Below are 18,900 nucleotides of genomic sequence, written 5' to 3' on the forward strand. Positions count from 1 at the left end.
ACATTAAAAAAAAGTTTACCTACTTTTAAAAGGGTTCTCTGGAGAAAGAAAGAAAATAACTGAAAACATTTCATATATATGCATTAGAGATAGTGTAAACATATTTTTGTACAATATATTACAATGGCTCAAGCTCTGTCTAATTTGTTCCAGTTTATAAAACCGCTTCGACACTTTTTTTCTTTCCCCCTCATGTCTGGTGTGCACCAATAGTTAGCACTCACTATTAATGAATCTGGCACACTTTTTGAAGGTACATTTCTTTTTAGATAGACTTTTTAAAACTGTTGAAGAAGGCACAAAAATGGTCATGAACACATAATACATTTCATGCACACAATGTACAATGCTTTTTTGCCAACTTACATTAATTTTCTTTCCAATTGTATGCTCAACTGAGGTGCTGCATTTAATGAAAAAATGCACAATTTGCTAGTAGTACACGTAGTTGTGTAAAAGCAGCACTACTTGTGTAGTGTTAAAAAAAAACCATCGCATTTGTTATATAAGTGACCACCTGCAAACCTTTGCTTAATCAATTGTTAACTCCCCCACTCCCACCCCTTCCTCTTACTCGTAATATAATCTTACAGAAAATGTACTGCTCTTAGATAGTGTGAGCTGGGACCATCCTGGGCACATCCCTGTAGAGTGACCACAATTGGCATTCTCATTTCAGCTCCTCTGCTTCTTGGACAAAAACCGTATGTATGACATCTCCCTTTACTCTCTCTTTCCCAATCTGCCTTTTATACAATCTCTGCCTTACAACAGAACTTTAAATATTGAAATATATTTCTATAGAAATGGAGTAAACAACAATTATGAAGAACCTTTTCTTAGATCCTTGTTCTGTACTGTCTCTCCCCCATACAATGGAGTGTGTAACTGCAGAGTTTAAAGAAAAAGCAATCTTATTATATGATGTTACTGCACAAATTGGCAGTTTTCTATCAGGAGGGAAAGGAGAACACAGACTTGTTGATAAGATGCAGCAGGATTGTTATTTTATGGAAATAAAAAGTGCGAGAAGTGTTTATGTAGAAAGATGTATCAGACGAGCCGACAAGTCCTCTTTTATTAGATTCATTATATGTAAATATTGCTTCTTATTTATGCTGCTGCCTAAATATGTTTCATTACATGACACATTACTACTAATCATATCCTAAACACTAGAAAATGCTTTGTTATACCTTTGTTACAAGCCAGCAACTGCCATGAAGTGAGATGAGGTATCTCTTAGGCTATGTGCATACGTTGCCATTTTTTAGCGTTTTGGCGGCATTTTTCCGCTGCAAAAATGCTAAGAAAACGCATCCCATTACGCCGCCATAGGATTGCATTGAAATGCTCACTTTACGCATGTGGCTATTTCCACCATGCGTAAAGTGAGCGCTTCATGTGCAGATGGTACCCAGGGTCTGGAGGAGAGGAGACTCTCCTCCATTCCCTGGGTACCATATCCCTATAAAAAATAGAATTAAAATAAAAATCAGGAAATACTCACCCTCTGATGGCCCCTGGAGTCCTCCCCGCCTCTCACCACACTGCCAGCATCTTCCAGTCCCAGTGATGCTTTGCACAAAAGACCTGAGATGACGTCGCGTTCTCGCGAGTGTGACGTCACAAAGGTCCTTCGCGCAAAGCATCACTGGGAACGGAAGATGCCGGAAGCGCCGCTGAGGAGATCGAGGCCATCGGAAGGTGAGAATAACCATTTTTTTAATTTTTTTAATTATTTTTAACATCCTATCTTTTACTATTGATTCAGCATAGGTGGCATCAATAGAAAAAAGTTGGTTACACTTGTCAAGCCCTATGTTTGAGAAGTGTGACCAACCTGTCAATTACTTTTCCAAGCGATGCTTGAAATCGCTTGGAAAGTGCAAGCAGTCTGCAAGGTAAATACGTTTGCAAAACACTTGTGTTTAGCGGGAAAATGCATGCGAATTCCAGATGCGTTTTACACGTGGCGGGAGTTGCGGAAATGTTGCGTAAATTTCTGCAGCATTTCCGGACATGTGCACATAGCCTTCGGGTTATTGTTCCACTCCCTGAGAAATAGTGGGTGTTATGACAGCAAAAATTCACTATTACATAGCGTGTCCAGCAGCTCAGCATGAAACATTTGGTGAAAGTTCCTCTTTAACTCAGTTTGCTTACACAAATAGCTCATTAGAAAGAGACATTATTTTTATTATACGTCCATTCTCCACATCTTCAGGGGACGTGACTAACTCTGTCCTGCTCTACATACCCTGCCCCTGCTCTACATACCCTGCAGCCTCCCCTTGCTATTACCTGCCTATGAAGAAAATTCCTTTGTTAATGTGTCTGTGCTGATATTTGTTTCTTTATTTTGCTGCGTAGTGATTCCTGAATTGCCTGGTTGCCTTAGAGGTTCTACAATGTGACTCGGACAATGTCTGACACCACAGAACATAGTCACAGCTGCAACATCACTATATACTGATCAGGTGGACATATAAAATACATGCCACACTCTCATCGCTCACATATTAAATACACACCACACATATAACTTACACTTCAAATAAATACCACAGACTTCATTCATACATTAGATGCATACAACTATAAGCAGATTATAATGAGGTCAATTTGGCCTCAACCTGGGACACAACGCTCCTGTGGGACCAGAGGCGTAGCTAGGGTTTTGGGTCGGGGGGGCAAAACTTCTGAGTGGGCCCCAACCAGGCAAGCTTGATTACAACTGGGTGACGCACCCTAATAGTGGGTGTAGGAGAACCTCAGCAGATGACCGAGCTGTTGCTGAAAATAATCTCTATACTAAAGATGAGCGACTTTGCCGTTTTTAGGGTCGAGTCGGGTTTCATGAAACCCGACTTTCTCAAAAGTCGGGTTGAACGAAATCGGCCGACTATAGGGAAAAGTCAGAGGCCGACTGAAACACGAAACCCAATGCAAGTCAATGGGGAAGCAAAGTTGGCAGGGAGTGGAGGACAGTAAACCTACCTACAGTGCCCATTTCAATGCCAAAAACATCAATTCTTATTACTGAAGCTTGTCAACCTTAATTTACTTCATAATAATAGTTACGCATTGAAAACAGGGGGTTATTTGGCTAAAGTTGTGGGGGGGTAGGGCTGGCTCCAGGTTTTCGTGTGCCCTGGGCCAAAGAGTGTCAGTGCGCCCCTTTAACACATACCACAACTCATGATGCTCCGATACGGCACAGAAATATAGGTATAGTACAATGACAAATACTTCACTGCTTACATGACATGACTGATCTATTTTAAATTGTACAATAGCTCAAAAAAAGGACAGTATATTACTTCATACAGTATTATGACCACCACATTGTGTGCCATACAGAATAATGAGCCCCATTTATTTTTCCATACAGAATAACTGGCCACATATAATGTTCCATACAGTATATGATGAGCTCCACATAATGCTACAGTATATGATGGTCCCCATGGACGATGCTCCAGTGTGCTATGGGCCCAAATAATGCTCCTCATATAATGGGCTCCATTTCTAATGCTCCAGTGTATAATGGGCCCCGTAAATGCTGCTCCAGTGTCTGATGTCCCCCATTTGGAATGCTCCAGTATATGATGGGCCCCATATCTAATGCTCCAGTGTATCATGTGCCCCATAGATGCTGCTCCAGTGTCTGATCTGCCCTATTTGGAATGCTCCAGTATATGATGGGCCTCATGGATGATGATCCAGAATATGATGGGCCTCATGGATGGTGCTCCAGTGTCTTATGGGCCCTAATAATGCTCCATATATAATGGGCTCCATTTCTGATGCTCCAGTGTATCATGTGCCCCATAGATGTTGCTCCAGTGTCTGATCTGCCCCATTTGGAATGCTCCAGTATATGATGGGCCTCATGGATGATGCTCCAGAGTATGATGGGCCTCATGGATGGTGCTCCAGTGTCTTATGGGTCCTAATAATGCTCCATATATAATGGGCTCCATTTCTGATGCTCCAGTGTATCACGTGCCCCATAGATGCTGCTCCAGTGTCTGATCTGCCCCATTTAGAATGCTCCAGTATATGATGGGCCTCATGGATGATGCTCCAGTGTCAGATGTCCCCCATTTTGAATGCTCCATTATATGATGGGCCCCATTTTTATTTAACCCAGGCATGGTATGTGAAAAGAGCTCCATGGAGTAATCTGAAGTGTGTGCTGCCGCATCCTTCACTTGTGGTGTGGGTGAAGGACACAAGGAAAGTGGTTGCTCCTAACCAGAAGCCTGCACTTACGATTCAGTGCTTGCATTTTTTTGAACTTCAGAAGAGGAGGCAATAGAGCTGGAGGCTGTTTCAGCAATGTAAGCCAAAAACAGTTCCTGATGCTCCGGCTTTAAAAGCAGTCTACCTACTCCCAGAAAAGGGGCCTTCCAGGCCTTCCAGAGCTACACCATGACGCAGGCTCAACACCTCCTGCCTTAGCTGCTATTGTGTTTTTGGCACTACCAGCAGATGCACCACCACCACCATCAGTACCAGATGGACCCCCACGCCCACGTCTGTGTCCTCTTCCACCATACTTCCTCATGTTTTAGAAAATTGACCCAAAATACCAGCAGATATAGGGTACTGTATCAGAAGCGTACAGCTCTATACAGTCTAGGGATAACAGTAAATCTCTGTATATATTTCATGAGTCATACACAGACGCTCACAGGCTCAGTATGGATTACCCAATAAAATAAAAAGGTGAAAAAGTGTACAATATCACCAGATACAAGGTTTATATAATATAGTGTAAACATACTGAATCTCCGTATACATTTCAGGAGGCAGACACAAACACTCTCAGGCCAAGTATGGATTACACAAGAATATGAAAAGCTGTAAATGGGTAATGTAACACAAGCGTACAGCTATATACAGTGTTGGCCAAATTTGAAATCTCGGTATATATTTCCGGAGTCACCCTCAGACGCTCACTCAGTCTGGGTTTGACCAAAATAAAAAATGTTGCAAAAAAGGTACTGGATAAAAAGAAAGCAAGTATATATATTATAGGGTACAATTGAAATCTCCATATACATAGTCCCGTAGTCAGCCTCAAACGCTCACTCAGTATGGATTTGACCGTAATACTAAATGTCGAACAAAGGTACTGTATAACAAGATACAAGCTGTATCGAGTATACTGTAGGGTAAAAATTGGTATCTCCGAATCACCATATATATATAGAAGGCGTAAACCACACACGCTCACTCACTATGGATGATACCGTAATACAAAATTTTGAACAAAGGTACTGTATCAGCACATACCAGGTGTATCCAGTCTAGGGGTAATTGTAAATTTCCGTCTATACTTCCGGAGTCAGACACAGACACTCACAGGCTCAGTATGTATTTTACCAGACTTTAACAAGTAGAAAAAGGGAAAGGTAGTGGAAGCGTACAACAGTATACAGTGTTCTGGTACTTTTAAATCTTCGTATATATTTCAATCTCAGTAAGCCAGGCTAGACTCTCCGTTACTGGAAACTACATGGATACAAGTACAGACGGAAAGTCGAGTGTTAACAGAAATTTGGGAATTACTCATCGCGGGAAAACCTCCCGGTAGATGTTGCAGAGGCGATGTAGACCCTCAATTACTGTGTCTGTGGAGAGAGTGAAAACGGTTCTTTGTGAAGAAAGGATTGCTTTATCGCAGTAGCATGGATCACATCACCGTTACTCGTCTCCATCAAATTGTGATCACAGGGATAGATGTAGACATGGTCCTCACTGCCTATCATGATGTGTCTGGTCATTTTGGAGTGCAAAAGACAGAAGCCACAGACCGTAGGCGATTCTATTGGATTGGCATGAGAGGAGACATTGAAAAATGGTGGCAGGAATGTCACACGTCTGTGACTATCACTACTGTGAAAGGTGATCATAAAGCACCACTGCATCCGCTTGTAAATTGACGTCCATTACAAATGTTAGCCATTGATCATCTGAAGGTAGAGGCCAGCAGGAAAGGCCATAGCTACATCTTAACCATCATCGATCAATAAACCAAATTTCTAGTGGCCGTCCCTGTGAAGGATTTAACTTCCCAGACTACACAGCGGTGGAGCAGGGAGAGGTAAGTATTGCAACTTGCAAGTGCTGTGGCCATGACCAAGCAGGGGGGGCACACTCGTGGTCGATGGTACTGGCACAGGGCCCCTCATAGTACGCTGGTGTGCCTGATGGCGAGTGGGCCCCCCCACCATCAGAGACACTGTATTGTACTATGAGGGGCCCTATGCCTGTTCCGTCGGCCATCTGTGGGCCCATCCACCTGTTCAGAGCAACAGCACTTGCCCGGGTGCGCTAGGTGTTGACCCCAGCCATTGGGGGGGTGGGCAGCCCACTTAGTGAGGTTTAAAAAATGGCATATGTTGATGTGTTGGCTGGACATTCAGCTGCTGCAAAGGGCGGAATTGGGCAAGTACGAGGAAGAGGAGGACAAAAGCAAGGCAGTTTTCTAGCTACCTATGTGTCATCAGGGGTAGGTGGGACAAAATCCTTTGAAACCCATGCATGCTTCATTTTAATGAAGGTTAGATCATCAACATTTTGGGTAGACAGACGGGTCCTTTTTTCTGTCAGGATTGATCCAGCAGCACTGAAGACTCTTTCAGATAACACACTAGCAGCAGGGCAAGTGAGCTCCTGTAAGGCATATTGTGCCAATTCAGGCCAGGCGTCCAGTTTAGTCAATAGTCAAAGGGGAATGACCTGTGAGGGAGAACATCGATATGGGAGGAGAAGTAGTTTGTAGCCATAGTTGACAATTGCTGTCTCCTGTCACTTTTAATCGATGCAGTATTAGCAGTCGTGTGAGCGGTACTTCAGAAATCATTCCACAACATGGTCATTAAACCCCTGTCTCCAATGCCACTTTGGCTGTGTGCACCACGAACACCTCTTCCATTGTGCCCACTACGGCTCGTGGGAGAACCAGCACCGCTGCTGTGTGCTGGGAAAGCCTCAAACAAATGGTTTACCAGAGTTGCTTGTTTGTTAGCCAATATTATCTCTAGGTTCTCCTGTGGCATGATGTTGTGTAATTTGCCTTTGTAGCGTTGCTTGAGGATGCTGGCCAGCCAGTAGTTGTCATCCCTCATCATTTTGGCAATGCAGGTGTCCCTTTTTAGGATCCGCAAGGCATAATTGCACATGTGGGCCAATGTTCCAGGTGTCAATGATGCACTGCCAGTGGTGGGTGGAGGAGCACTTTCTGTCAAATCAACATCCCTACAGTGATGCACTAACACTGTACCTGACCTTGGAATGCCAACATTTCTCTTGCCCCCTGAGAAGCATCCTCCTGCCCAAAATAATCATCCCCCACATTCTCCTCCTCCTCCTCTTCCTCTTCTTCCTTCACCTCCTCCAGGACAGTTCCCTGACCAGACAACGGCTGACTGTCATCAAGGCTTCCATCCTCCTCCTCTTCCGCTGCAGATGCCTGATCCTTAATGTGCGTCAAACTTTGCATGAGCAGATGCTTAAGTGGGATGCTCATGCTTATGATGGCGTCGTCTGCGCTTACCAGCCATGTGCAGTCCTCTAAACACTGAAGGACTTTACAGAGGTCTTTCAGCTTTGACCACTGCACACCCGACAATTCCATGTCTTCCCTCAAACTGCCTGCCCGTGTATCCTCCCACAAATGCATTACAGCCGGCCTCTGTTCGCACAGCCTCTCAACCATGTGCAGGGTGGAGTTCCACCTTGTTGCAACGTCTATGATTAGGCGGTGCTTGGGGAGGTGGAGCAATCCTGCAGCTTCTGCATATGAGTTGAGTGGACGTTTGAGCGACGGATGTGCATGCACAGTCTTCGCACCTTATGGAGCAGGGATGTTAACTCCGGATAATTATTAAGGAAGCACTGCACCACCAGGTTCAAAGTGTGAGCCAGGCAAGGTATGTGTGTGAGTTTTGCAATGGCTGCCACAAAATTACGGCCGTTATCACTGACTACCTTGCCTGCCTCAAGATGTAGACTGTCCAGCCATGACTCAGTTTGTCGCTGCAAGTAGTCGGCCAGTACCTCCACGGTGTGTCTGTTGTCGCCCAAAGACATCATCTTTAACACAGCATGCTGACGCTTACCACTAGCTGTTCGATAGTGGGACACCTCGTGTGCAACACTGCCAGCTGCGGATGGAGTGCTCGTGCGACTGCGCTCTGTGGATGAGCTTTTGCTGATAGAGGAGGAGGATCGAAAGCCTACAGCCAACTGTTTCCTATACCGTGGGCTAGGCAGCACTGTTCCACCACCGCTGTCCCCAGTGGAGCCTGCATCCACCACATTAACCCAGTGTGCAGGGATGGACACGTAACGGCCCTGGCCATGCCTACTGGTCCATGCATCTGTTGTGAGGTGCACCTTTCCACTCACTGACTGTTTTAGTGCATGGACAATGCGGTCTTTCACATGCCGGTGGAGGGCAGGGATGGATTTTCGAGAAAAGAAGTGCCGACTGGGTAGGTCATAGCGTGGGACAGCGTAGGCCATGAGGTCGCAGAAAGCTTCGCTTTCAACCAAACGGTAGGGCAATATCTCTAATGAGATTAGTTTGGCAATGTAGGCGTTCAAACAAAGTGTACTCGGATGAGAGGATGAGTACTTTCTTGTCCTACTCAGAGTGTCTGGTAGGGTGAGCTGGACTGGAGAGCTGCATATGGGGGAAGTAGCGGTGGACCGGACGGAGTGAGAGGGGGTTGGTGATGGTATTGGTGGTGATGGCCTAGAGTAAGTGTTGTGCTGCAAAACCATTGTGATTCCCTGAGTGCTTTGGTCTTGCGACGACACCTCCACATTTAGTGCTGGTGGTGTGCTTAACGATGGCGGTGGTCTTACAGTGGGGGAAACGATGGAGCGTTGCTGGCTACCTTCAGTCGAAGCAGGTGCACATGTGCTACCTGAGGTTTTGTAGTCCGTCCACGCTTGCAAGTGCATGTTGATTACACTGTGTTCCAAATTATTATGCAAAAAATATTTCCTCATATTTTCTCTAAATTACCTATATGAATTGCAGTCATTGTTATTTTCCAGTCATCTAATATTCTAGTATAATTGCAATGTTTTTGAACAAACTGCCTATGAAAACAGTGTATTTTTAAAAATAAGAAACACTCCAAATGCATGTTCCAAATTATTATGCACAGCAGAGTTTTCAACCTTTTTATTTTTATTTAGAACAAAAAAATGGTCAATTGTGAAATTATAAGCATTATCAGCTTATTACAAAATGAAATTAGTCAAAACTTTATTCTAGGTGATGTTACATCTGCACATAGGACCCCTTGTTCGAAAGAAGCTTCTGAACTCTCTCGTCCATTGAATTTGTCAGTTTTTGGATGGTTTGTGCTTCAATTGTTTTGCATGTGGACAGAATACCCTCCCAGAGCTGTTGCTTAGATGTGAACTGCCTCCTGCCATCATAGACACTCCTTTTGATGATGCTCCAGAGGTTCTCAATGGGGTTGAGGTCAGGGGAAGATGTTGGCCACACCATAAGTTTGTCCTCTTTTATGCCCATAGCAGCCAGAGATGCAGATGTGTTATTTGCAGCATGAGACGGTGCATTAACATGCATGAAAATGATCTTGCTGTGGAAAGCACGGTTCTTCCTCTTGAACCATGGCAGGAAGTGCTGTTTTAGAAACTCCACATAGATTATGGAGTTCATCTTTACCCCTTCAGGGATCCTAAAGGGGCCGACAATCTCTCTCCCCATGATTCCAGCCCAAAACATTACTCCACCTCCTCCTTGTTGGCGTCTTAGCCGTGTTTTCATAGGGTGTCCATCAACCAGCCATCCTCCACTCCATCCATCCGGACCATCGAGCATTGCACGGCACTCATCGGTGAACAAAACAGTTTGGAAGTCAGTCTTCATGTATCGTTTGGCCCACTGGAGCCGTTTCTGCTTGTGTGCAGTGGTAGAGGTGGTCGACAGGATGGCTTACGCACAGCTGCAAAACCTCTGAAGGACCCTGCATCTTGTTGTTCGGGGGATGTTGGAGGCACCAGCAGCTTCAAAAACTTGTCTGCTGCTATGACAAGGCATTTTTGCAGCTGCTCTTTTAACCTGACGCAATTGTGTGCTGGGAATCAGCTACATACTTCTTGATTGTGCGATGATCACGATGAAGTGTCTTGGCAATGTTGATTGTAGTCATGCCTTGACCTAAATACTCCACAATTTGTTGCTTCTCAGCAGCCGACACATCCTTTTTCTTTCCCTTTTTGACAAAAAATGTAGGCTGCTTAATAATGTGGAACAGCTTTCTTAAGTAGTCTTGCCTTTATTTGGACACACCTGCCAAACTAATTTGCACAGGTATCTGCAATTGCTTTCAGTGATATAAAGAGCCCTGACACACATCACCATCAATGAGTTTAAATGACAAAACAAAAAAATTCTAACCTTATCACTCCTAAACTCTTTTTGCATAATAATTTGGAACACAGTTTAAATGTCTAAGCATGCAACTGGTATTCAAATTTCTGAGTTGTTTACCTCGGCTAAAGGTCCTTCCGCACTTATTACAGGTAACCTTTGCGTCATCAGTAGAATTTTGGATAAAGAAGTGCCACACTGCACTCTTCCTACTATGGTATACATTTTTTCTGGCCTTGCACGCTGTGCTAAGTTGACCGTCTGGCCAAGCTGTCCTGCAACTCTTTTAGTTTTTGTTCCACGTTTTTGGACAGTTACGGGCTTGCCAGATAACTGCTGCTGCGATGTCAATGCCTGCTGCGGATCCTTCTCCTTATCTGAACTATTGCCAGCTCCACCCTCCTCCCCCAATGGATGCCAATCCGGGTCAAGAACTGGGTCATCCATCACCTCCTCTTCAAAGTCATCTGCACCTTCCTTTTTACCTTCCTCTGTGTCACCGTGTAAGATGATATAGTATGCGGGAAGGGGCACCTGAGTTTCATCAGGGTGAGATTCTGACTCAATAGACTGCGAGGGTAATGTAGTGCTCTGGGTCGATGTACCAGCAGAATCACCTAGCAGTGGCTGTGCATCAGTGCACTCCATGTCAGATTCATCTTGGACTGGGGAATTCTGGATTTGACTGGATAACCCAGGCATAGAGTAATCTGAAGTGTGGGCTGCCGCATCCTTAACTTTTGGTGGGGGTGAAGGACACAAGGAAAGGTGTTTTTCCTGACCAGAACCCTGCACTGACGACTCCGTGCTTGCAGTTTTCGAACGTTCAGAAGAGGAGGCAATAGAGCTGGTGGCTGTTTCGGTAATGTACGCCAAAACCTGTTCCTGATGCTCCGGCTTTAAAAGCGGTTTTCCTACTCCAAGAAAAGGCAAAATTACAGGCCTTCTTGTGCCAGACGATGACGCAGGCTCAACACCTCCTGCCTTAGCTGCTATTGTGCTTTTGCTAGAACCAGTCGATGCACCACCACCATCAGTACCACCTGCGCCCCCTTGCCCACGTCCGCGGCCACTTCAACCATTCTTCCTCATGTTTGGGAAAATGTACCAAAAATACCAGCAGAGAGATGGTACTGTATAAGGAGCGTCCAGCTGTGTAAGGTGCATTAAAAAAATTATATCTACGTATATATTTTGTTAGTCACAGACGCTCTCACAGTATGTATTGGACCGTAATCCCACAAGCAGATATGCAGAACTGTATCAGAAGTGTACAGCTGTGTACGTTTTTTGTGTAACTAACAATCTCCCTATATGTATTGTGGGGGATGTATATATAATATATATATATATATATATATATATATATATATATATATATATAAAGCTCAGCTGGGATCTTTGCTTTGGCACAAGCGGGTGGCTATGGAGTCACAACAGCAGTCTAGCGAGTTCCACTCGGATATGGGCACGGCGTATTTTATTGTGCACATTGGTCATTCAATGTTACACATGCCAAACATGAAATAAAATATCTAAGGCCGTCAGGCCACTAACTAACAATAGAAGGCTATCTACAAAATAAACCTATACAACAACAAAGAAGTCCATGTACTCTTACTGTGTCAGCTCCCAGCCCAGCAGACGAGAGAGAGAGAGATCCCAGCTCCTCCTGATTATATCAGCTGGACCCGTCAGGAATCAAACCTGGATTGAACGTGTGGACGGGGAACCACCAGTCTTTTCCACGCTGATCACTAAAGAAACCAGGACCAGATTACAGTGAAATAAACCGGCTTCACTATCAGTACAGGGAGACATAAGCAATGAAACGGGGGGAAATATATCTATTTTCTAGTACCTCTCCCCTTGGCACCTCACAGTATTTACAGAGTGTCACACACACACACACGCTGACTCTGTATAGATGTGACTGTAATGCGAACGGCAGATATACAATACTGTTTGAGAATCGGACAGCTCTGTACGGTGTGTGTATGGAAAATTGTCAATCTCCGTCTATTTTTATACGGACTGACTGTTAGGAATCTGGTTTCTACCATGCCTATGCAGCAATCCAGATCCTCACATTTGTCTCCAATGGCTAAGTCCTTCTTCCCAGCTTCTGAGCATGCCCATGGGACGAGCTCCCACTGGAGTTCAGGAGTCAGGTGCTCAGGTCCTGCTCCTGATTCCATTGATTCTGCTCAAGGCTCTGGTGATTTCTGGCAGGTCCCGTACGCTATAAAAAGTGCGCGTGGCCGTTCCGCCATGTGCTAGTATTTCATACTTGCTGCTGTGTGTTTGCTGATGGATGCTTGGACTGGTGAATTACTCATTAAATACCCCCTTCCTTGGTTATTACGTTTGTGTGAGTGTTTGAGTTCAGCCAGTATTAGCACCAGCGTGCCCAAGCTTCAGCTTTGTAAGCAGCTAAGCGTCCTGCATCACGCTGCCAGCGTAGCGGTGTCTCTTCTGCGGCTCAGATCACGCTGCGCTGCGGTAGCAGCTGTTCGGGCGCTCGCAGTTGCGACGTCCCGTATCCTATTTTCTACGGTAGGTCTAGAGGGGATAGTCATGGTGTATAAGGATATTTCTGTGACCTTTTAATACCGTGTCCACATCGCTGAAGTCTGTGACCCTATACAGACTCAGAGTTATTTAGGTTTTTGTTACCAGCTGTGTGCATAAAACAGAGTCTGCTTTAGTGCACTGGGTGCAGCTAAACCCTGTGCACATTACCGCCTGAGTGCCCTGCCTCTTTTAGCAGCGGTTACTCCATCTACCGTACGGTGGACCCCGAGCGGTGAATGCACTTTATTTTAATTTTATTTAGTGCGTTCCACCGCTCATAACATAAAACTAGCGCCAGGGTCTGGCTGTAGATGGCAGATCAGCAGCAATTGTTGCAATGCGTGCGACAGCTCGAGGCTCGCTTGGCTACCCTTGAGAGGGCCCTCGCAGCTTCGCAGGCAACAGATGCTGCTGTCCAGGCACTCACAGATGCAGTAGGGCGTATGTCCATGTCCGCCCTTGCGCCGACAGTTACCCGCCTCCCATTACCCGAAAAATATTCTGGGGATGGCGCCTCCTGTAGGGGTTTTATCAGCTAGTGCTCGATCCACCTGGAGCTGCTGGCTGCGCAATTCTCTATGGAACGGGCCAAAGTGGCCTTCATTATATCCCTACTGTCGGGCAAGGCGCTGGAATGGGCTACGCCGCTATGGGAACGTGGTGACCTGAGATTCGGACCGCTGCTAACTTGCTAACTGCCATCAAGCAAGTATTTCTCGGTCCGCGGGTCACGCATGACACGTCTCTGCAACTACTCGCCCTTACTCAGGGGTCACTCTCGGTTAGCCAGTATGCTGTTCGTTTTCGGACACTGGCGTCCGAGTTGGAATGGTCCGACAAGGCCCTTATCCCCGTTTTTTGGCGAGGTCTAGCAGAGCACGTGAAGGATGCTCTCTCCACTAGAGAGATCCCCACCAGCTTGGAGGAGTTGATTTCCATTTCCTCACGTATCGACCTCCGTTTTTCGGAGCGCGGTATGGAGCGGGCTCACTCCAAGCGAAGAGCTGTTTCAGCGCCTAAATTTTTTGAACCTCTTGAGCTGTCTGAGCCAGAGGTCCTACCCCCTGAGCCCATGGAGGTGTCTCGTACTAATCTCAATACGGACTCAGACCAGGAATCCGTTTGCGGTTGTCACCACATATGTGCGGCTTCTCCGGAAGCCAGCCCCCCGCAATGGTCGGAGTCTGAACCGGTTGTCGAGACCTTTGTCCCTCCTAATCTTAGATCTCAGGTACTCGCCTGGGCGCATGCATCCAATACGTCTCACCATCGAGGTTACATGCAAGTCTCGAAGCTCTTGGCTGGAGCGTATTGGTGGCCCCATAGGGCTCGGGACATCAAAAAATGTATCCAGGCCTGTACCTCTTGTGCTCAGGACACCCTTCCTAGGCGGAGACCGGTGACGGTCGCCGATTCACGGCGGCGCTCTGCTACAGCGCCCGCTCCCGTTATCTCTCAGGTTTCCCTTCTGAAACCTGGTGACCTTGATTCCACTAATGCCATCCAAGTGTCCCGGTTCATGGTAACACCTACTAGGACACTAAGCTCGCCTTTGGACGAGTTTGAGCCCTATGCCACTGTTGGGCACAGGATGGTGGACCAGAGGTTTCAGGGAGGAGGGGGCCCTAGGAGGGGGGTAATGTTAGGAATCTGGTTTCTACCATGCCTATGCAGCAATCCAGATCCTCACATTTGTCTCCAGAGGCTAAGTCCTTCTTCTCAGCTTCTTAGCATGCCCATGGGACGAGCTCCCATTGGAGTTCAGGAGTCAGGTGCTCAGGTCCTGCTCCTGATTCCATTGGTTCTGCTCAAGGCTCTGGAGTTTTCCGGCAGGTCCCGTACGCTATAAAAAGTGCACATGGCCGTTCCGCCATGCGCTAGTATTTCATACTTGCTGCTGTGTGTTTGCTGATGGATGCTTGGACTGGTGAATGACTCATTAAATACCCCCTTCCTTGGTTATTACGTTTGTGTGAGTGTTTGAGTTCAGCCAGTATTAGCACCAGCGCCAGCGCGCCCAAGCTTCAGCTTTGCCAGCAGCTAAGCGTCCTGCATCGCGCTGCCAGCGTAGCTGTGTCTCTTCTGCGGCTCAGTTCACGCCGCGCTGCGGTAGCAGCTGTTTGGGTGCTCGCAGTTGCGATGTCCCGTATCCTATTTTCTACGGTAGGTCTAGAGGGGATAGTCCTGGTGTTTAAGGATATTTCTGTGACCTTTTAATACCGTGTCCACATCGCTGAAGTCTGTGACCCTATACAGACTCAGCGTTATTTAGGTTTTTGTTACCAGCTCTGTGCATAAAACAGAGTCTGCTTTAGTGCACTGGGTGCAGCTAAACCCTGTGCACATTACCACCTGAGTGCCCTGCCTCTTTTAGCAACGGTTACTCCATCTACTGCAAGGTGGACCCCGAGCGGTGAATGCACTTTATTTTAATTTTATTTAGTGCGTTCCACCGCTCATAACACTGACACACGCTGTCTCTGTCTAGTTTTGACCGTAATCAAACAGCAGATATACGAAACTGTTTGAAAAGCGGACAGCACTCTAAGGTGTAGGTCTGGAAAAATGGAAAAACTCCTCGGCTTTTTTTTCCAGAGTCACACACAGATAGCTTCTATTTGTCTGTGATACAAGGCGGTACACGGTAGTGTGTGAGGAGCGTACACAGCTATACGGTGTCTGTATGGAAAATTGTCAATCTCCGTCTATTTGTATAGGGACTGACACACGCTGTCTCTGTCTAGTTTTGACCGTTATCAAACAGCAGATATACGAAACTGTTTGAAAAACGGACAGCTCTCTAAGGTGTAGGTCTGGAAAAATGGAAAAACTCCTCGGCTTGTTCTTCTAGAGTCACACCCAGATAGCTTCTATTTGTCCGTGATACCAGCCGGTACACGGTAGTGTGTGAGGACGCTCAGTAACTCACCAGGACAAAATAATAAAAGTTGGAGTGCTTTGAAAAAAGCAGTTTGAACAGCAGTGTGCACACAGCAATGAAGCTAGCAGGTAGCCTTAAAAGGCAGCCTAATCACCATCAATCTTTTTCTTTTTTTTTCTCCTTGGTATTTTGGCACTGTGCTGTACCCAGCTAAGTCATGACGTTGGTATTGTCAAGTGTTTACCTCATGGGGAGATCAAGCGTCTTGACTTTCCCCAATTACCGCCGTGTGACCATGAAAAAACCCCCCACCACCTCCCCGACGCCAACTAATACACAGAGACCGGTGTTTTCTTTGGAATTTTTATGGCCACAGCAGCCTTTTATTATATCAACAAAACAAACTGTAAACACTGTATCATAAATAGCATAAGTACAATGACTTTAACACTGGAAGGAGAAGTCCTTGAAGCCACAAGATCATGGTGAAGTAGTCCAAAATATTGTGAACAAACCCCGTCCATTTGCTCCCAGCCGTTACCCCACAGGCTCGGGAGCACCAGCACACCAATAGATATTGTCCACAAACTACTTGGAGATCCGCCCTCTTCCGACGGAAAACTCCGCATCCACCTTTCACCAGATCACGACCAGCATACCTTTTAACGAAGGAGACCCTACACCGAGTCTCCAAAACCAATTTCCACCGACTTCAAGGACTCCACCCTCCCCCAAAACCGCCATTACCCAAAATTAGAATTGCACCCCACTGTCCAAAAAGAAGGGCGGGAGGGTGGGACTGTTCTGGAGCTGGGAAAACGGGAACAGAGGGTGGGAACCCCCCAGCCCCTCGCTTAAATACTTCCTAGCTCCCCCTCCCCATTCACCCTTCCCTCCACTAAACCTTCCAACCCCCCGTCATGATGGCCTCCGCCCACGCCTCCTACAGGGGGCCGGGAGGCTCACTCCGGCCATTACTTGACATTGGTATTGTCAAGTGTTTACCTCGTGGGGAGATCAAGCGTCTTGACTTTCCTCCATTACCCCCGCATGACCATGAAAAAAACCCCCACCACCTCTCCGGCGCCAACTAATACACAGACACCGGTATTTTCTTTGGAATTTTTATGGCCACTGCAGCCTTTTATTATATCAACAAAACAAACAGTAAACACTGTATCATAAATAACATAAGTACAATGACTTTAACACTGGAAGGAGAAGTCCTTGAAGCCACAAGATCATGGTGAAGTAGTCCAAAATATTGTGAACAAACCCCGTCCATTTGCTCCCAGCCGTTACCCCACAGGCTCGGGAGCACCAGCACACCAATAGATATTGTCCACAAACTACTTGGAGATACGCCCTCTTCCGACGGAAAACTCCGCATCCACCTTTCACCAGATCACGACCAGCATACCTTTTAACGAAGGAGACCCTACACCGAGTCTCCAAAACCAATTTCCACCGACTTCAAGGACTCCTACCTCCCCCAAAACTGCCACAACGAGGGGGCCTTGAACACCTCAATGACCCGAGACCCCCACAACCTGCCATGCAACGGCCTTCTCTATACCCTCCTGAAGGGCGAGGGCCCAAATATCGGAACCCACTGCATTTAAATGGATCCTGTCCGCCAACCAAAAATCGCCCTCGCCCTTTTCCAAATCGAAATGCCGCACGGCAACGCCCCCATTTCTAACAATAAAAGCAGACACCGCTCTGTTAACCTTAATCCTGGCCCGATGGACCTTCTCCAACGATCTCATAGACCGCCAACGCCTGCGTGGCACAATCTCTGACCACACAATCGTGATCCCCCAATACATCAACCACAACCGTAAGCAATCCTGCTTAATGTCCTTGATCAACTCCCAAAAGGGCCGGACAGCCAGATCGTTACCCCCAGCATGAATAACGAGAATAACTGGTGCCCGGTCCAACCGGACGCACTCGTGGATCTCCGGCAACACCTGACGCCACGCCAGGCCCCTAAAACCGAGCCACCGCACCACCGCCACAGTCCTGGGAATCCCCAACTGTCTGCCTTCGTTCCTGACATTGGCTCGCAATGCTCCCCAATAAACGAAGGAGTGACCAAAAATCCAGACCAGCAGCGGTTCCGCACCTGAAACACAAAACGATACTAACAGGAAAAACATACTTACAGCATAACTTTAACGCCAACCCCCTCAAACATTTATTCGACCCCATGTACCACCAACCAAAACCCCCCCTCTCAACTTAAGGCCGAACATAACTGTGATACCGATTAGACCTCCACCCGCCAATGCGCTGTATGAAAGAGGGACCCAACCCACGCTCAGCCGCCTCGGTCGCCGCTCCTATCCTAAATGAATGAGAGGCAAATCGGGAATCATCTACCCCCAAACACAGAATGGATTTTTTAAAAACCTCACCAAACTGATACTGAGACAAACTACCCCCGTCTGCGTGGCACAACAAGGATCCGCTCAAACTGGGATGAAGCTCCCAAAAATTACGCAAACACTGAACCGGGCACATTCCAGAACCAGACACGCCACCCAACACAACTTGACGGCCTTTACCAGACTGGTCCGTTTTAGACCGTCGCAGCCAGAATTCAACCCCCTGGGAGGTCAATACCACATCCCTGGCTAACAAGCCACCCATCGACTCTTTATTGGGAGACACAAGCTCCCCAATCCACAAAGCCACAATAAATGCAAAAGAAAAGGCCAGGTGAAACAACACAACCTCATATCGATCCGCACAGACCGATCCCAGAACCAGCCCCAATTGCTCCAGCATATTAAACGACACAGGCCGTCTTAAATCACCCCCCCCTCGGAAACGGCAGAAACCTTTTGCCGCCTGCCTTACCAGAAATGTTTTCGTCAAATCCCTGCACCCACGCAACCGAAAACCAAAAGACAAACCTGCCAACAAGTGCGTCACCTTCGCACGGGACCAACCTTCGCTTGCACCCCGCCCCAACCAAGACAACAACATTCCCTCTTGCTCGAACCCA

General features: G+C 46.7%; 1 protein-coding gene across 1 annotated transcript in view; it reads left to right on the forward strand.

The window, feature by feature from the left end:
* Positions 1-621: 621 nt before the first annotated feature.
* Positions 622-18,900, forward strand: part of LOC141092951 (TRPM8 channel-associated factor homolog) — a 109,385-nt gene continuing 91,106 nt past the window's right edge. The window contains exon 1 of the mRNA XM_073579328.1: positions 622-704. The gene's annotated coding sequence lies outside the window, so the exon portion shown is untranslated. The remainder of the gene's footprint in view (positions 705-18,900) is intronic.

This window comes from Dendrobates tinctorius, unplaced genomic scaffold, assembly GCF_039654945.1.
Source record: "Dendrobates tinctorius isolate UK_male_01 unplaced genomic scaffold, ASM3965494v1 ptg000062l, whole genome shotgun sequence".
Lineage (NCBI taxonomy): Eukaryota > Metazoa > Chordata > Amphibia > Anura > Dendrobatidae > Dendrobates > Dendrobates tinctorius.